General features: G+C 41.4%; 1 protein-coding gene across 4 annotated transcripts in view; it reads left to right on the forward strand.

The window, feature by feature from the left end:
- The window catches only part of RERE (arginine-glutamic acid dipeptide repeats), a 418,729-nt gene that overhangs the window by 79,330 nt on the left and 326,042 nt on the right, over positions 1-13,357 (forward strand). The gene's annotated exons all lie outside the window — the stretch shown is intronic.

Consider the following 13,357-nt stretch of genomic DNA (forward strand, 5'->3'; position numbering starts at 1 on the left):
ATATATATATGATAGTGTTCCCCACATACATATATATATATATATATATATATATATATATATATATATATATATATATATATATATGATAGTGTTCCCCACATTTCTTAGTAATGTTAAAACTGAAGCGCAGTTAGGAAACAGGCATGAGTATTGTTTATTAGCTTTGATTATTGGCTGTGAGTACACTCTGTGTTTTAGTACCATCTCTTTTCCACCCTAACCACAGAGTATAATACAAAATATCTACTCATGTGTACAAAATATATATCGCACATCAGAGCTTTCACCTGAAATTGTGTGCTTTAAAATGTTATAAGAATTGGTATGGTATGTAGGTAAGCCAGAATTTTATTTTTAAGAAAAAACAAACAAACAACAAAAAAACCCCAAAACAACCTGAAGTTATTACAGAGAATATTTTGGAGGGAAGAAGGTTTGAGGTTGAATATTCATTTATACTGTGTCTAGAAAGAGAAGGTAAAATTTTAAAGCAACTATAATAATATGTACAGAAAGCAACCAACATGCTATTTTGCAAAGGATTTGAGAGACATTGTCTAATTCTCAAACTTGCAATTAATAGACTTGTAAAATTAAAATTTTTAAAAATCTAGCAAATGACAGAAGGTTACTTTGGTATGGATAATATTAGTGGTTTTGTTGTTGTTTTTAAGTGTAAACTGCCAGTCTGTGGTATTTTGAAATATATAAGAGAAATTTTCCTTAATCTAAGATTTAAATACCATTTAAGTTATTGTATTCAAAATATATATATATCAATGTTTTTCACACACTTTTGAAAATGTCCCTATGTACAATCCTTCTACCTTTAGAGAAAATTTTAGTTACTATTTACCCCCAATTTAAAAAAAAAAGTTTTTATTGATTTTTAGAGAGAGGGGAAGGGAAAGGAATAGAGAGATAGAAAAAACATCGATTGGCTGCCTCCTGCATACCGCCTACTGGGGATTGAACCCCCAACCTGGGTATGTGTCCTGACCAGGAATCAAACCGGGGACCTCTTGGTTCATGGATCCATGCTCAACCACTGGCCCACATCGACTGGGCTATTTCCCTCCAGTTTATCCCAATCTACACAAACTCATTGTTTTGATTTCTCCAACTTACTGTTTTGTTCTCCAATTTATCCTCTTTGATGGTAGTAGCTCCTTTTGCTCTAGAGAAGAATTTTCTTAAGTCTGATGATAAAATGTCTTGAATTGTCTGTCCAAATGTCTTTTTTTATACGGATACACACCTTTGAGTACCACATGTTATGGCAACTTCAGATCTGGTGCATTTCATAAACAGAGATGTCAGCTGATCAATGCTAGCAGGAATTTACTCTCAGCTCCAGATTTGCCCATCAGAACATATTTCCTTTCAGTAATTACACCCCTTCTGGTCATTTTGCTGTCCAGTGCCCCTAAAAACATGTTCTGTAAGTCTCTGACAATAGCTAGCACATGAGTGGACAAGCTTTTTGTAAAGAGGGCTTGGTGAATATTTTGGGCTTTGTGGGTCTGGTAGTCTCTGTAACAACTATTCAACCTTACCTTTGTAGCACAAAAGCAGCTTAATATTTAAGTGAATGGGTGTGGCTGTTTCCAATAAAACTTTATGGGCACTAAAATTTGAATTTCATAAAATTTTTATGTGTTATGGAGTATTCTTCTTTTGATTCATTTTCCACCCAAACCATTTACCAATATAGAAACCATTCTTTCCCTTGTGGGCCGTACAGAAGCGGGCAGTGGGCTGTGTTTGGCCATTAGCCCATACATTGCCAAGCCCTGAGCTAGTAACCTAAAGAAGGAGGCATAGGAAGAAATGGTGACTTACGGACAACTTCAGGACATGCACATACCCAGGGCTGCTTTTGTTACTATAAAAAATGAAATAAATGTCTATATGATAGGAGATATAAATGTCATTTCTAATGGTAAGTTTAAAATTTGAGTCTAGTCATATAGCAGATTAAAGTTAGTTTTCTTTATGACACATTAAATTTGGAAAATTGCCAAAGGCTATGGAACAAAAATCTTTAATATACACATTGTAAAAAGGTTAGAACATACAGAAACTGTATAGATTCGTTTGGTATAAAGGTTTTGTTTTAGGGAAAGAACTGCCTTCAAGACGTTTTTAGCTTGTGATTTTTATTTCTGTGTATTCTGTCCCTACCTGATGGCTTGTGCAGTCTAAAAATGGTAATTAAGAGCTGGAAAGTAGGTTGTCTCTTTCTTAGCATTGCAGTTTTTTATCTAAGATACTGAAGGAGCCAAACTGTCTTCTGTACAGGTAGGGATTACTTTTCTTCTGCTGTAGTTTAAAAATACAGTTTGTTAGCTTTTGTTGGCATGAAGTAGTGTTTGGACACTATATATTTCACAGTAGACATTCTTTGTACTTCACATTGTGAGCAGTTGGTTAATTTGAAGAACTGTTACTTCTGTTGATCCTCACTATGACAAAAATCAATGTACACAGCACAGTCTGAATTAATAGGGCTGAAACTCATTAGGCCATGAAAATGGTTTCATCAACAGTGAACCCTTTAAAGACCTTGTCAGATAGCATCCTAAAACATATTCAAGGAAAAATATGCTTAGCACTTAAAATATCTTTTGTTTCACAGTTTATGATCGTCCTTTTTAAAGCCTCTCTCAGTAACTTCTGGGGTTGCTCTTATGTTATATTTAGAGGAAAAAACCCTATATTTGTATGCTCTACATTGAACCACAGCCATTCAAACTAATTACTAATTTCTTTGTAAAAAGCCCCCCTCAGACACTGAAAAGCACTTTATTTCTTTATTTCTAACCTGAGGGTATATTCTGGCTGAGTTGTTAGATTTTCTTACTCTCTGTTATCATTCTGCAGTTTCAGCCTTCTCTGCCTTTTCACCCCCATTTCTTTCTCCACCTCCTTATTGTGGCAATGCTTGGGTGATTTGATATTTGTGAGGTATTCAGGATTTGATAGGTGTGTGAGTGAGGATCAGCATTACCTTTTAAGCCTCCTCTTTGCTCTAATGAAAATTTTAATTGGATTGTGCTGAGGTTAGTCTGTGAAAGGTAGGTAAAGGGTCAAAATGGGAAACAATTGACTAATAATTTTTTTTAAAAAATATATTTTATTGATTTTTTACAGAGAGGAAGGGAGAGGGATAGAGAGTTAGAAACATCGATCAGAGAGAAACATCGATCAGCTGCCTTCTGCACACCTCCTTACTGGGGATGTGCCTGCAACCAAGGTACATGCCCTTGACCAGAATTGAACCTGGGACCCTTCAGTCCTCAGGCTGATGCTCTATCCACCGAGCCAAACCGGTTAGGGCTTGACTAATAAATTGACTTTCCATGTCAGCTACTCTTTATTTTGGGGTGCAGAGCCCGAGTTTAATTCCTCGTCCTGAGACTGACTGACTACATGGCTTTATTGAACAGATAGTACTTAATGCCTTTGTTGCTTGGTTTGTTCATTTATAAAATGGAGATGATAGTAGTGCCTATTCTATAGGAACAGTGTCCTGTATGTGGAGTACTTAGAAACGTACCAGGCACATTGTTAGCACCCAGAAAATAGATGTATTGTCATTGTTGTCATTCACAGTTTGGATGAAAAACAGCTAATGTGGGTTTTAAGCATGAAAAGGAGGTAGAAATTGAATTTCAGAAAGATTGCTTTCATAGTCAAGGGGAAGATGTGGTTGGCACAGTTGAGCAAAGTAGAGGCAAGAAGATCTGTGCTACAGGCTCAATTGTGTCTTCCCCAAATTCCTATGCTGAAGACCTAACCCACCTTTGTGACCTTATTTGGAATTCTGGTCATTGCAGTGTAATTAGTAAGATGAGGTCATTAGGATGGGCCTTAATCCAGCATAACTGGTGCAATGGGGAATTTAGACACAGAGATTGACACACACAGGGGGGAAACAATGTGGAGAGGCACAGGGAGAAGATGGCCATCAGCAAGCTGAGGAAAGAGACATGGGAACTGATCCTTGCTTTACATCCCTCAGAAGGAACCAACCCTGTGGACACCTTGATCTTAGACTTTCAGTCTCCAGAACTGTGAGACAATGCATGTCTATAGTTTAAGCCCCTCAGTTTGTGAGACTTTGTTAGGGAAGCCCGAGGAAACTAATACAAACAGCTGGGGAGATAATGGGTTTCAGAACTGAAGCAATGGTGGTGGCACTGAAGAAAAGGAGAGATCTTTAAAATGCAGAACCAGTAATTCTTAGTAATGGTTGGCTGTGAGGAGGCAGGAGTAAAAGGTTATTTTGCTTGAGTGGGCGGTAGTGCTACTAATTGATACTGAAGATACATGAAGAGGAAATGGTGTGTGGAACCTGCTGAGTTTGAGGTGGACATTATGGATCTGAAGCTCAGGAGGGAGGTCATGTCTAGAGATTACTAATTATCAATTATGTGAACAGGAGTTGAGAACATTGGAGGACAAAAAAAGAGTGAGTGTGTGGTGTGTGACTAGGAGCCCATAGACAGGTCCTCTGACGAATACTCATATTTAAAAGTGGCTGGCAAAAGAGAGTAGTTGCAGAACAGAAAAGAGGAGCTGACCACACACACACACACACACACACACACACACACACGCTGAGGACTGCTGAGACTGGAAGACCTAGGCCAGTAGCATTTCCCCGCTACATGTGGAGGTGATTTTGTCACAGGGCCCAGCAGCCCTCATATAGGTGCTCATATTTTTAGTGCTTATTAAGTGTCAGGCTTTATGTCAAGATCTTATATGCATTAGCTTATTTAGCTCTCATTACAACTCTAAGTTAGATACTATTATTTACTTACGTGGAAACTAAGGCTTGGAAAAGTTAATATCTTGTCTCAGATACACGGTGAGTAGGCAGTAAAGTCAGGATTTGAAACCAGGTGGGCTGACTTCTGAGCCTGAATTCTTAATTACTGTACCAGGATGCCTCCTAACCCAAATTCAAGGCTGAACATTTTCTGGATAGATATGAGGCAGGAACAAAGGAAATTGAGGGATGAGGTGCTAGAAAGAGCAGTGGAAGGAAAAAGGAATGTTTAGTACTATATCAGGAGTGATTGTTTGGGACAAAAGGAACAGATCAATGGACTGCAATGCTCATTGAAAGCCAAGAGGGGTGACAGGAAAGTTGGGCAGAAAGAGAGAGGTCTGAGAGGTCTGAGAACTCTTACTGATGCCTAAGGCTGAATTCCTGAGAACTCAGTCCTTTTGTCATTTTCCTATACCAACCCCCTCAACCTCCAAAAACAAATGAAATAAAAACTTATTGAGATTTTAATGGAAGCAGTTTTAATTAATTTGAGGAATAAGACATAAGACTTTTCCTGGTAGGAACATTATATTACTCTATTCAAGCCCTCAATAAAATAAATATAAGAAATAAAAAAATGATTTTTATAAGGCAAAGTTTTATTTATATCCTTTAGTATTAGAAAAACAATTGCTTTTTTTTGATTGCTAATAACATTATTAAATTCTATTACTTCTGATACTTTCCCAGTTTATTCTCTTAGGTTATTCCCAGTTAGGCAATCAGATTGTCTACAAATATAATAGTCTCTTTTTCATGTTTTAAACCTCGTTTCTTTCTTTTTAAATACATTTTTATTGATTTCAGAGAGAAAGGGAGAGCTAGAGAGAGAAATGTCAATGATGAGAGAGAGTCATTGATCGGCTCCTCCTGCATGCCCCCCTTGGGATTGAGCCCACAACCCAAGCATGTGCTCTTGACCAGAGTCGAACTTGGGACCCTTCAGTCCACAGGCTGACGCTCTATCCACTGAGCCAAAGCAGCTAGGGCTTAAACCTCATTTCTTTTTCTTGTCTTTAATTAACTGGAACTTCCAAAAATATGTTCAATAAAAGTGGTAATAGTGTACATCCTTGTTTTATTCAGGATTCCTGTAATATTTCATATTAATAAGGATATTGCTTGAAATGTAGTTTTTAAATCATGTTAAAGAGGTATTTTTTTTATGGAGACTTTTATCAGTTGACTTTTTGGCAAGGCCTCTGTTAACAGAAATATCTTTTCCTCTGCCCTTGTGTGGAGCTCTCACTGAAATAAGGATGCACTTTGAAGATTTCCTGAAGAAAAGGTTCCCAATTAGCCAGTTCTCTGACTATTGCATCTTTGTCATTTAGTTTCATAGCAAGGTAAACTCATGCTAAATCTTGTTATGATCCGGACAGGAGGTGGATGGTCTCGCCTCCAAGAGGAAATCATGACTCTCCAAAAATAGTTCATTTGGGTGAAGTTTGCTAAACCCATCTATATCTGATACATCATTGTCTTATATCTAAAATTAGCCAAATTCCTGGACCAAGGACTACCTCTGTGACACATAATCAAGAGTTTCCAGTACTACTCGTGTCATGAACCCACCGACTGATGGGCTAGAGCAGGGGTGGGCAAACTTTTTGACTCGAGGGCCACAATGGGTTCTTAAACTGGACCGGAGGGCCGGAACAAAAGCATGGATGGAGTGTTTGTGTGAACTAATATAAATTCAAAGTAAACATCATTACATAAAAGGGTACGGTCTTTTTTTTTTTTTTTTTAGTTTTATTCATTTCAAACGGGCCGATCCGGCCCGCGGGCCGTAGTTTGCCCACGGCTAGGCTAGAGTCTCCGTCTTGGTGTCTTGCCTGATGACAGTGTAGTCCTTACCTGGATAGAAGGCTTGGGGAGGAAGGGGATGCTACTTGTCCTGGGCTATGCTGAGCAGCAGTTAGCTCAAAATGCCTGCTTCCCCCAGGTTTTATTTCATTCTACGTTCTGCAGTGTACAGGGGGCGTTTATACGAAGTGTGTAGTGGCTGAAGGTGAGCTGGGTGGTTCAGTTCTGTGGCCCACAGTCCCCATCCATGTGCATCTGGTTATGCATTCATGAGGAAGACTTGCTTGTTGGCCCTTTAAGAAGGAAGGAGAAGAGAGAGTAAATTTTATCAAGTTTTCCATTTGCTAAACTTTATCTTTTAAAATACTCCCTTTGATTGTAGGAAGTTTTTTTCTTTTGTTTTAAATAGTTCAACTGTAATAAAGACTATTGTGTACAAATAATGGGCAAATGTGTGAAAACATTTGTTATTTGCATTTTTGGCAGTGACATGTCTCTGAAGTTAGGAAGTATGAAATACCCTTTTGAAAGAATTGATGATTTCCATACTGAATCTGGAATTTGTTTCCTTTCAGCAACTTCTAAGAGGAGTAGATGAGAAAGTTGTACCTCAAAAATGTTTTTGATTTGTATTTGAATTGTGGGCTTGTCTGTTATCATTCAATTTATTTAGTCAGTTAAAATATATAAAAGTCCTTTGGAACTTAGTACAGTATAAATATCCAGAAGACTGCCTTTCTCAATTAGAATTCTTCTTGTTTTCTTTAGGCATTTGCACCAAAAATTATGATAGCCTTAAAATCATCCCATGTGGGTGGAGTTTAGCCAAGCAGAAACCTGACTAAAATACCATAGAAAGATAAGGAGGTGAGGTAGTGGAATGTGTTGGTGAGTATTTGAGAGGTGGCGGACCTTTGCTGGGTATGGAGTCAGCAGAGGCCATTGGAACATTTAAGGGCAGCAGTTGAACTTTTCGAGTCTCAGTTCTCAGTTGGAGTAAGTTGGAAAGTGTCCAGAGGATGGGATGTACTTCAAAAAATGAAGGTTGTTGAGACTTAAGTAAGGGGCTTAGTCTTTGTTGGTCTCTCATTCTTTCCCTCTGAGCTGTACACAATTGACTAATGATGTCTTTTGTCATGCTCCTTCTGTCACCTCTGTCCTCAGCTATGTCTCAGAACAATCTGCCAGGGATAATTGGCTTCCCCCTACTCCCTTTCTTTGACCCACACTGGGCTTGACACACTAACTCTCTTGCCCTCATTCTTTTCTTATCCAGCTCATTCCTCCTCAGGCTAGACTTAATGTCCATCTTTTCTGCTTTCTCTTTCAGTTCCTCCTTGGTTGTCTCAGGAAAATATTTCTTTCCAAAACTGACCCTGATTATGGCTGGTTAGGTATAGAAAGTGGAGCTAGTAGTACCTGCACTAAGGAAGAGAGCGGCTGTAAATTTTAAAAGTAAAAGCAAATATCAGAATGCACTTCTTCACAGCCCTTGAAAATACCCAGAAGACCCATTTAAGCCTCTGTAATATCTCATCCTTAATCAATTAAATGTTTTTTTTGCCTTAGATACCAACATTTAAAATAAATAGAAAATGCTTTTTAATTCCTTTAAAGACTTTTATAGAGCCCTGACCGGTTTGGCTCAGTGGATAGAGCGTCGGCCTGTGGACTGAAGGGTCCCAGGTTCGATTCTGGTCAAGGCATGTACTTTGGTTGCGGACACACCCCCAGTAGGGAGTGTGCAGGAAGCAGCTGAATCGATGTCTCTCTCTCATCGATGTTTCTCACTCTCTATCCGTCTCCTTCTCCCTTCCTCTCTGTAAAAAATCAATAAAATATATTTTAAAAAAAGAAAAGAAAAAAAAAACTTTTATAGATATTCAGCAATATTATTTTCTACAACTTTTCATTGGAAAATGTATCTCAACCACTTAATGGATTTTAGTAGGTTAGTGACATAGCCTGGAAATATAACTAGTTTTTATATTGTTAACTAGAGGCCCGGTGCACAAAAATTTGTGCACTCGGCGGGGGTGGGGGGGCCCTCAGCCTGGCCTGTGCCCTCTCGCAGTCTGGGACCCCTCGGGAGATAACAACCTGCTGGCTTAGGCCTGCTCCCGGGTGGCAGAGGGCAGGCCCAATCCCTAGGTGCAGCCCCTGGTTGGGCTCAGAGCAGGGCTGATTGGGGAGTTGGGGCGCTGCCCCGTCATGCACAGAGCAGAGCAGATTGGGAGGTTGTGATGCCACCCTCAGTCACGCTCAGGGTGGGGCCAATTGGGGGGTTGGGGCACCGTCCCCTGTCACACTCAAGGCAGGGTCGATGGGGAGGTTGCGGCGCCACCCCCTGTCACGCACAGAGCAGGGCCAATCAGGGGGTTGGGGCGCCGCACTCTATCACCCACAGAGCAGGGCCAATCAGGGGGTTGGGGCGCCGCCACTCTCACACTCAGGGCAGGGCCGATGGGGAGGTTATGGCTCTACCCCATCACACACAGAGCAGGGCCCGTGGAGGGGGGGTTGGGGAGCTCCCCCCTATCAGGCACAGAGCAGGGCTGATCAGGGGGTTGGGGCCCCGCCCCCTGTTGCACACAGAGCCGCAGGGCGATCAGGGGGTTTGGGCGCTGCCCCCTGTCACACTGATCCCGGTGCCGGGAGGCATATTACCCTTTTACTATATAGCGTAGAGGCCTGGTGCATGGGTGGGGCCAGCTGGTTTGCCCTGAAGGGTGTCCTGGATCAGGGTGGGGGTCCCCACTGGGGTGCCTGGCCAGTCTGGGTGAGGGGCTGAGGGCTGTTTTCAGGCTGGGAGTGACTGAAGTTCCCAACCGCTCCTTTTTTTCTTTTTTTTCTTTTTTTATTCTGGGCCAGCTTTACCTTGAGGCTTGGCTCCAGCTCTTAGGCCTCTGCGGCTGAAAGTAGGTTTCTGGCCTTTGCTTACAATGTTGCGAATCTGCTGGCTGAAGTCTGGCAGTATTTGTTACAGAGTTTCTTAAACTGCCTGGCTCAGAGGCCTGCAGCCGCAGGCGGGGAATGTTGGTTTCCTCCAACGATCCTCTGTCACTGAGGCAAGCAAGCCTCATGTTAGTTTCAAGCTGCCTGGCTGCCAGCCGCCATCTTGGCTGACAGTTAATTTGCATATCTCGCTGATTAGCCAATGAAAAGGGTAGCGGTCGTATGCCAATTACCATGTTTCTCTTTTATTAGTGTAGATGTTCATAAGAAATAAGGCGAGCCCCCAAAATCAGGGGTCCTGGTAGAAACACAAAGCATACTCCCGAGCCAGACAGCAAGGCAATATCTTTACCCTGCACGAGGGCGCGCACGCACATGTTCTGGGAGCACACGCACGAACCACTGCACTGCTGTTTGTGTTCACGAGTTTCAGTTTTAAATCCCACATATGAGTGAAATCATATGGTTCTTAGCTTTTTCTGACTGACTTATTTCACTTAGAATAATGTTCTCAAGGTCCATCCATGTTGTTGCAAATGGTGCTATGTTATTCTTTCTTATGGTTGAGTACTATTCCATTGTGTGTATGTACCACTTCTTTATCCAGTCCTCCATCACAGGTCACTTCGGTCGTTTCCATGTCTCAGCCACCATGAATAATGATGCAGTGAACATAGGGGTGCATATATCTTTGCAAATACATGATTTTGAGTTTTTCTGGTATATACCCAGGAGAAGGATTGCTAGGTGATATGGTAGCTCTATTCTTAATTTTTTGAGGAATCACCAGACTGCTTTCCATAGTGGTTGTACCATCCACATTCCTGCCAGGAGTGACTGAAGGGTCTCTTTTTTCCACATCCTCTCCAAACTTGTTATTGCTAATCTTGTTGATAATGGCCACTCCAACAGGTGTGAGGTTGTATCTCATTGTCGTTTGTATTTGCATTTCCCTAATTTCTAGTGAGGCTGGACATCTTTTTATATATCTATTCGCTGGTTGTATGTATTCTTGGGAGAGGTGTATTTTCAGGTCCTCTGCCCACTGTTGGATTGGGTTGTTTGTTTGTTTGATGTTGAGTTTTATGAGTTCTTTATATATTTTGGAAATTAAGCCTTTGTTGGAGCTACTGTTCTCAAATATCATCTCCCATATGGTTGGTTGCCTCTTTGTTTTGTTGTCCGTTTCTGTTGCTGTGCAGAAGCTTTTTAGTTTGATATAGTCCCATTCACTTATTTTTACCTTTACTTCCTTTACCTTTGGGTCCAAGTTCATAAAATGTTTTTATGACCAATATCTATAAGTTTGGAACTTATATTTTCTTCTCTGTAACTTACTGTTTTTGTCTTTCACTCTTGATTGGTCACAGAAGTTAGGCTCACACTCTTGCACGATTGGCTAATTTAAAGGAAGGGGTTGACCTTTGCTGTTTCCAAATGGCAGCCTCCAGGTGAGCTGCCAAGTCACTGGAGCCAAAATGGTGGCTGCCTAAACTCCGTTCTTTGGCAGAAAAGATTACTTGTTTACTCTCACAGTGTGGAAATGTGAATGTTTAATCATGAATCCACAGTGAACTTTTGGAACATATTGAGCCAGTGTTTTTATAATTCTGCTAAAAAGTAGTCATTTTTTTCTTCTTTTCCTGATTTACCCTCTCTTCCCTCCCTCCCTTTCATCATCACCTAGTCCTGTTGATTCTGCTTCCTCAATCTCTCTTGATCTTATCATCCTCAGTGCTACATGCAGCTCCCGTAATCAGTTACAGAAGGAAATGTTGCGTTAGATTCAAAACCACCTTAGTTGCTCTCCTCCAGTCTGTTGTCCACACTTAATAGCAAAGGTGACCTTATAAAATTAAGTCCAATTCTCTCTGCTTTGCTTAAAGCCTTTTGATGGTGCTTGCAGCACACATGTGGGAAGAAGGGAGGATGCAGGATGATAGGGGCCTTATTGTGTCATGTCTTAGGAATCCTAGCTTAGAAAAACAGGTGCCATTTTAAAGCAGAATGATCATCCACCCGACGAGTAAATACAGTTTCCCACTAGCAGGAGTGGAGTGGTAGGGTGACCAATGTGTCCCTGGGACTTTCTTGGTTTTAAAATGGAAATTCCCATGTCCTGGGAACCATTTCAGTCCTGGAAAATAAGGACAGTTGATCACCATAAGTGGGAGAGCTAGGAAGACTGTGAATTTTTAAATGTATCCTGCATTCCCTTATCTCTGGGCCTTTGCACCCCAGTCCCCTCTTCCTAGAATATACACTTAGCTAATTGATTTTCATTCTTTCAAGTCTCAGTTAATTGTTCCAGTGGTCTTCAGACTAGCTTACAGGACTGTACTTGCCCAGCATAACACTGGCCACTCTGGACTGTGATTGCTTGTCCAATTAGGAAGGCAGTGCTTCCAGTATAGGTGTGTGTACTCCTGGTGACACAGTAGAGTCACCTGAGGAACTTTCTAAATTTTAAAAACACTTCACAGCTCTTGGCAGCCAAGAAAGGCTAGGAGTGCACTTGAGCCAGAGAGACACAGGCTCAAATTCTGGCTTCACCACTTCCATTTATTCAACTGTGGAGTACTTCGTGCCAGGCTCAGTGGCTAGGGGTATAGACAGGAACTAAGGTGGATGGCTGGTACTGCATCCTCCACACCTTAGAGCTTTCCATCACAGCATTGTTCTCTTAACATCAGTCATTCACTCTGTACATCCTCATGGCTTTTGCTAGTTGTATACATACCACAGGCACTGTCGTTTAGTATTTTAAAAGTCTTAACTTTTTGCACTGAAACATACTTGCTTTAAAATGAAACCTTATATCACCACTAAAATAAAAAAGCCTTAAATAGAAGGTAGCTAAAAATGAATACAACAGAAATAAACTTAAAACAATCTATATAATAAAAGCCTAAGCAACGGTTATGGCGGAACAACCAGTCACTATGGTGCACTCTGACCACCAAGGGACAGACACTCAACGCCGGAGCTGCCCCCTGGTGGTCAGTGCACTTTCACAGGGGGAGCACTGCTCAACCAGAAGCTGGGCTCACAGCTGGCAAGCACAGCGGTGGTGGTGGGATCCTCTCCCACATTCGTGGCAGCGCTAAGGAGCAGCGAGCAGAGCAATAAAGAGCAGTGAGCAGATGAGCAGTAAGGAGCAAGGGATGTCCGCCTGCCAGCTTAGGTCTGCTCCCTGTGGGGAATGGGCCTAAGCGGACAGGCAGACACCCCCCGAGGGGGTCCCAGACTGTGGGAGACCACAGGCCGCGCTGAGTGATTCTCTCCCTTCCCCCCACCCCTTCCCCGCCCCAGTTCACTGATTTTGTGCACCGGGCCTCTAGTACATCTATAAAAATGTATTTATACAAGTAAATTACTCCATGTGAGAAATAGAGCTGTTTATGATTATTTAGCCGTGAGTATCCAGCTCCATGTCATGCTATTAAGACAGAAATGAGGTTTCTGCATTAATAAGATGATTTAGTTTTTAGTTTTGATATTACTAGTAAGTGGCACCTAGAGACCCATTTCTGACTGTTTAAGCAGTCAGAAAGGACAATGTATTTGCCAGAATGTAATTAAAATTCCCAGAAGAGGTCAGCAGCTCTGCTAGCAGAAAGAAGGCAAGTGTGGGACCAAGTTGCTAAATACCATTGGCTAAGGTTAGGTGCCTCTCTTCTATTCCAGCGAAGAGGTTTTAAGAATCTCTTCGGTGGGTGGGTAGGGGGACCCTTCCAGGCCAGTCCTCTC

Source organism: Myotis daubentonii, chromosome 3, assembly GCF_963259705.1.
Source record: "Myotis daubentonii chromosome 3, mMyoDau2.1, whole genome shotgun sequence".
In the NCBI taxonomy this organism is placed as follows: Eukaryota; Metazoa; Chordata; class Mammalia; order Chiroptera; family Vespertilionidae; genus Myotis; species Myotis daubentonii.